Below are 6,958 nucleotides of genomic sequence, written 5' to 3' on the forward strand. Positions count from 1 at the left end.
AGGGGCGTGGCCTCTTTGACTGACAGGTGGATGGTGATGCAGGTGGCTGTAGCTGCTAGCTGTCTGCTAGCGTCACCTGAACTGGACCTTTGGACCGTGTTTGTGCTGTTGGAGCCTTTCGGAGCATTTTAATGACATCATCAGACCAATAATACAGCTGCTGTGAGGTCACTGTAGTAACAGACCAATCCAGTAAGAGAAAGTTAGGGATTCTGACTGGATGTTACTTATTAGCAAGTATCTGAGCTAGCTAGCATTACCTGATATGCATTTTTTATGTTTATTTCCGTGTTTGTCTATCATATTAATATATATACGCTGATATTTTGGCTGCTGACTCATGTGACCACTAGAGGTCAGGTGTGAGTTGTTATAAGTTGTACTATATTTATTATTTTGGGATGTTTTACGTTTGTAGTTATGAACAAATCAAACTAACCTTAGGCTTGTGTTGTATTGTGTATAAAATATTTAGATGGTGGTAATAGACTTGATTTCAAATGACTGGTTGATTAGATAGTTTAAATCCATTCATTAAAATCGGTATAAATAAACAGCAAAAAGCCATGCTGTTCTCTAACAGTTTAATTTATCTTCTGTATCATGTGAGAAACACTTTGTATATGAGCATGTATGTATTTGTGGCCAAAGCAGCTTTAAATCAAAGGAAGGGTTGACAGAAGGAAAAGGGCCATGATGCTGCTATAACTGGCTCCAGCTGAAAAGTTTAGAAAAAGCTGAAAGTGATTTAAGTTACTTTACCATGAAAACCAAACCCTAAAATTATCTGAAAGACAGGATTTCTCCTCACCGCCTGTGTGTGGGTACTTGCACAGCTATCTTTGTGGGGACCTATGTATTTATTGACTTTTTAAGGACCCTTCTGTGTTGTGAGGACGGACTCTTAAAGGCCCGTTTGTGGGTTTGGATTTAGTTTAAGGGTTCAGGTTAAAAAGAGGTTTAGGTTAGGGGGCCGTGAAAGGCCTCAGAAGGTCCTCACAATCACAGAAGTACAAACATGTGTGCAGCAGGGTGTGGAGCAGCTTTCTTTAATCTGGCTGGCAAGAGAGCAGAAACATTTACATTACTGCGCTGCTGTTTCCTCAAACTGACCCGCTTCCAGCTGGAGGCTGACCACCTCCCCACTAACCTGCTGCTAACTGGGACCTGTACCCACTTTGCATTTTTATTGTTGTTTGTAACAACAAGTAACTCTGATTAGAGCAAACCAAAGTGATTTGAGAGATCAGTGTATCTAGATAACTCCCTGAAGTAACAGTACCACATGTAACGAGGTAAAAATACTCAGCAACATGTCCAACGTGTAAATGAGAAACTAAAGTATGTTCAGCTTTGTGTAACTGAAGTACAGGTGTTGCCGTAAAATGCATCAGCAGCATGTCCCCATTGGGGCTGTTTTATCTACGTTATATATAGTAGATGATGGTTTTTAAAATAGGGTCAGCCCCCCCAAGAGGTCACCAGGTCATGGGATGATTTATGGGAAACAAGTAAAATCTATTTCCTGTTTTCAGAGCTAATTGAAAGTTTTTTCTATAAATTTTGAGTAGGTCTTGTACCTCAGACTGAGCGCTACCAGGAGGAGCTGGGAAACATCAGAATACTCCTTTTAGCCAGCGATTAGCACATGAGGTCAGGAAACAATCTGACTTAATGGCAGAAAAATGTTAAAATTGTTGGTGTGGATACTTTAAAGACACAAACACACAGAAAATCTAAACAGTCTATTAGCTCAGTCTCCAGAGAGCAGCAGCGGGAGGAGGAGGAGGAAGTGATGATGATGAGGTGGAGGAAGGAGGATAGACGAGGACAGATGGGTATTTCTGATAGTTGCGTTGCTAACATACCACCGGTGTGATAAAGACTCCACAGCAGCAGGAGGATGGATTGTGACACGTTCTCCCTTACAGAATAAAAATGATGTTTTCTACAGAAAAAACACGGACGTAACCATGTGACTTCACCCATGGGTTTCTGGGACTTTTCATAGCGTTTTGGTTGCTTCCATGTTGTGAAACGATTAGTGGTGGTGAAGCCTCACAGACAGCGATCAGCTCAGCAACACAGGGCCAAGCAGTTTGTGTATCAGGCTGTAAACATGTTTATTTCTGCTGTCAGATTATAATGTGGACGTCTGTGGGACTGCCTCACTGCTGGTGCCCCTGCTGGACGTTACAGGAACTGCATGTTCAGCCTCTGTGGGAGCTTCTTTCACAGTTTTTAAATGATGAACTAAGTTATTAGGAAAACTACCTCACCTATGTTAAAACATACCACGTATGTATTATTGTAGGGTCTACCTTACACTATAAAGCACCTCGAGGTGACTGCTGTTGTGATTCGGCGCCGTATAAATAAAACTGAATTGAATTAATTGTGACAAAGTGATTCAGGTTATGGTCGTCTAATATTACATTTTATTTGATGATCTGAGAAACAAAAGTGACAAATAGCAAAAAAAGAAACGGTAAAAACGTTTTTTCGCAGCGCTGCAAGCAGGTTTATGTAAGTGTAGATGATCTAATGCCCAACGACAGTCAATTATCGGGTATCAGAACCTGAACGAGCTCTGTGGTTCCAGCGACTGCCCCCTGATTGGACAACGCTGGACAAACTGCTTCCTGGTTGGATGTAATTGCTGCATAATGTTGTTAGGATATCATTGTTGTGATGGACACCATTGGTACTGTAGTGTGACCGGTTTCAGCTGGAAACGTGACTTTTAGTTTAAACTGCTGAAGCAGATGCGTCGTTGAGGTCAGTCGAGTTATTTGTTTTTGACGGATTCGTTTAGGTTATGGTTTAAGGATAAGTGTCCAGGAAATGAATGGAAGTTAATGTACTAATGATGTAAACAGGCCTGAAAGTGTGCACTGCAACATCAAAGCCCGAGACAGGAAGTAATGCAGATGGTCGGATAAACAGCGTTCAGCAACACAAACTCTTGATTCTGCGTCCGTCCAGCAGCCGTCCGTCTCTGTCTCCTTTCTGCTGTTGTTGTTCGTCTTCAGGGTTTGTGGGTGTTTGAGGAATTTGCAGCTCGCTGCTTAAACAGCAGTTTGATTTAAATCAGCATCAGAGGAGTTAATCAGGAACATTTAGCCCTCGTCTCCCACTCGGCTCACAGCGTGAATGGACTCGGCCTCTCTGTATGAATGAGCCACCGGACAATCAGCTGCTGTTTCCTCTGCATGTTTTTACATGTTCTGCTCTGTGTTGTACTGATGATGACTCAGTACAGTTTACGTCTAAACAACAACAGAAAAGCATTAAAGACTGAAAACCTTTACTTAGTTACACCTACTCTGTGTCGCTGTTTCCCATATTTTTATATAAATACTGCATCCACACACACAGATGCTAATTAGTGTTCAGAGCTTCACTTCCTGGATGGTCTGAAGCCACAGTTATTGTCAGGTAATAGCTTTAGGAAACTCTAGTCATTACTGAGGATGTCCTCCATGTCCTTAATGTGAGTCTAGTCACGACTAAAGGTTGTAAAGGTTTATTAGGAGGTTCTATTTATCTGTGAAGTGGGCTTTTGTGGTGCTAAGGGAAGTTTTGTCGCCATCGAAGAGGTTCTAGTCATCCTTTAGGAGGTCATGCTGGTCTCTGAAATCCTCGAGGTGGTTGTGAGGTGATGTTCTACAGGTCTATGAGGTATTTTTCTGTGAAGGGACTTTTACATACTCTTTAGGAGGTTGAAGAGATTCTAGTTTTTCTTGAGAAGGTTGCGCTGGCCTCTGAGGATGTTTCAGACGTGCTAATGTTAGTTCTAGTAATTTGTGTAGTTTTGGATGGGGTTTGAGACATCTCCTAAGTGGTAATCTGTGAAGAGGGAACTTTAAGAGGTTGTGGTTGTCACTGAAGAGGTTCTATTCATCCCCTGGAAAGTTAAACTGGTGAGCGAGGGTGTTCTAGAAATCTTCATGGTGGTTGTGTGACTGGAGATCGCAGAGAGGTTCTAGAGGTCTTTTGAATGCCCGTCTGTGAGGGTGCACTTGAATAACTTTTGGGTCCCCTGTAGTAGGGGTGGGCGATATAAACAATATACGATAGAAACGATATAAATTTGGCCAATGATAGAGATTTTGACTATATCGCGATAGCGCATGTTGATGATGTCATCAAGCTGCGGCTGTTTCGGTCGAAAGCATCGCAGCGGCTACAACCATTATCATCTGCAAATTATGCTGGCAACAGTCACAGCAAAGAGATGAAGCACATTTGAAATATGGGGAAAGCCAAAAACTGCGCTTCCGCCACTTCCATAACATTGATTCATTAATGCTGAATTCTCTCGCAGCTGTTCTATCCCCATGTTGTTGCAGTATATTAATAACTAACCTCGTATTGTGGATGAATAATCTCAGTTGTTCTCCTGACTGAAGTTTGGCCCGTGTATAGCATCCTGCTATGCGATTGCATTTGTCCCTGACCACCAGAATCCCTCACGTTAACTTTTATCGAGTGGAAAAAAGTTCATCCTCCAGCTTCACTGTGCTAATGTTATGCTAACATAGCTGTGTCGCTAGCAATCACGTAGCACAACATTATAAACCAGGTAGTCCAACTTCAGTAACCCTGCAAACGCCACTGCTGTTTAGTTTTCTGTCTTCATTTATGTCAGAAGTGACAGCAGAGCTGTACGTTTGAATTAGTTTCAAAAATCTCTGTCAGAACATGGTATGAAATGTTTAGGTGGAAACTAGCGAGCTAACTTCCTGCTAACTTCTAACTCAGTTAAATGTAATAAATTCTGTTTTCATGGATGCCTGGATGTTAAACTTAATTGTTACACCTGGTAAAGCAGCAACGCTGATCATTTTATGAAAGATGAAAGAATTTAGACAGTTTTTAACTCTCAGTGTTCGTTTGACTTTGGGACCTGAAGCTGACGGAGTTTTGGATCCAGATTACTCCGCGAAGCTCCTCACTACGGCAGCAGTAATGCTCTGACGAGCCATCAAACAGTGCAGCTTACCAAAGTTGTACTAAAACATTTTTAACAGATTTCTGCAGCCAAAATCGGTTCGAGGTCAGTAAGCACAACCAGAATTCATACATAAGGAACTCTCGATTTTTGAGAAAATGAAAGGATTTTAAGTGTGGAAAACACGTTATACAGAAGAAAAGAATATATCATGATATATCGTTACCGCACATGCTTCATATTATATCGCGATATGAATTTTAGGCCATATCGCCCAGCCCTACCCTGTAGGAGATTGCAGAGATTCCTGTTTTCATTTAGAAGTTCTACTGGCCATGTTCTAGATGTCCTTATGATGATTATAGTGATGATTTATGTAGTTTATATGGACATTAGGCAGGTTCTAGGTGTGGTCCTTTAGGAGGTCATACCAGTCTCTGGGTTCCTGGGAGTGCTTAAGGTGGTGAGAGGTAAAAAAAACAGTTTTCAGAGCTTTTTGTACATTTTTGTTTTGTTTTTTTAAAACGAATATAACTGTGCATTGTTGGACATCCTTAATGATTCATGTTAAACTAACAAAGGCCCTGACAGGCTGCTCTTACCTTCACTAAATGTTTTTGTTCTGTAATAAGTAAAGCTGACGGGGGATGGTCAGTTTGCTACGAGCAGGTTGATTAAACATGAAAACTGTGATGAAGTCCGTCTGTGTTCGTGTTATGAATGAAGCCGTTGTTGTGTGTGAATGAATACTCACTCTGTTTCACTTCAGAAGATAAGAGCTGAAATCATTCAAAGGCAGAAAAACAAGATGCTGATTCTTCACTCTCAGACAGAAACACACATCAGCCGCGGCTCCTCATCTGCATCCTCAGATGATCGTAATAAAATGTGATTCACATGTAAAAGTCAGTTTCATACAGAACAACAGTCTGACCGCACCTGTTCAGGTAAACGTTTCCTGCACAAATATGCAGATGTTCTGGCCTTCACGTGTTAATTGATGACAGGATGCAAACTGATAAGCTCCTGGCTCCTGCCAATATTTAACTCAGAGTAAACACAGTTACATCACCTGAATCCCTGCTGTGCACAGGAACTCGAAAAGTTCGTTGTTTCTTTTTTCTTATCACATGAGAGAAAACTCATTATGGAAACTCAGAGCAGAGAAACAAAAACAAAAATGGATCTCATCTCGGCCAGCTTACACTCAGACTGTGGGAGCAAACCCACCTGCCACAGTAACAATCTGCCCAAACACACACTGTCCTCATAGTGAATCCCAAAATCTCAAAGAAACGATGCAAATATGCAGTTTTTAACATCCAGGAAACTATTTACACCCCTTCAGTCCTCAGATATTTTTACATTTCAGAATCATGAATCACATCTGGATTCATGTAAATTGCAGCTGTGGGTCAGACGGTCACTTTGCTGTATCCACTTATTTTTATCAAAACTAAAGTAAGACCTCGTTTTTCCTGGGCTGGTTCAGCTGCTGTATCAGCTCCAACCAAGCAGCCGATAGTGTGGTTGAACCCACACCGTCCATATTCAGTCTCTTTCTGAGAGACATAAATGAGTGTTGGGGTCGATTGAAGGAGCTATTCATCCAAAATATGGACACTGATATCTCAGTCTTGCATTTTCTTTCTTCATTTTGGTCCAGCCATGGGGTCGGGGGGGTACCGGGGTGGATGGGAGGGCTGCCTCCTGTGCTCGTGCTCAACAGGGTGTCGGTGGAAATGATGCTGCGGTTTATTGAAGGCCGAGGAGGAGGGTGGGGGGAAGGCATGTTAGGAGGAAGTGAGAGAAAAGGAAAGACAGGAGTGTGGAGGTGACGCTGGGGCCGGAGGAAAAGAGGAGGATCACAGATGTAGTGACGGAGGACATCCACAGGGTTGGTGTGCCAGTGGAGGATGCTGAGATGGGGGAGATGAATAATAATAAGAATGTTCTTCCTTCGTTTCCGAGTGGAGTGATTGATTTTGGCCGTCTTCTCTTCAC

Source organism: Simochromis diagramma, unplaced genomic scaffold, assembly GCF_900408965.1.
Source record: "Simochromis diagramma unplaced genomic scaffold, fSimDia1.1 OVJJ01000038.1, whole genome shotgun sequence".
Classification (NCBI taxonomy): domain Eukaryota; kingdom Metazoa; phylum Chordata; class Actinopteri; order Cichliformes; family Cichlidae; genus Simochromis; species Simochromis diagramma.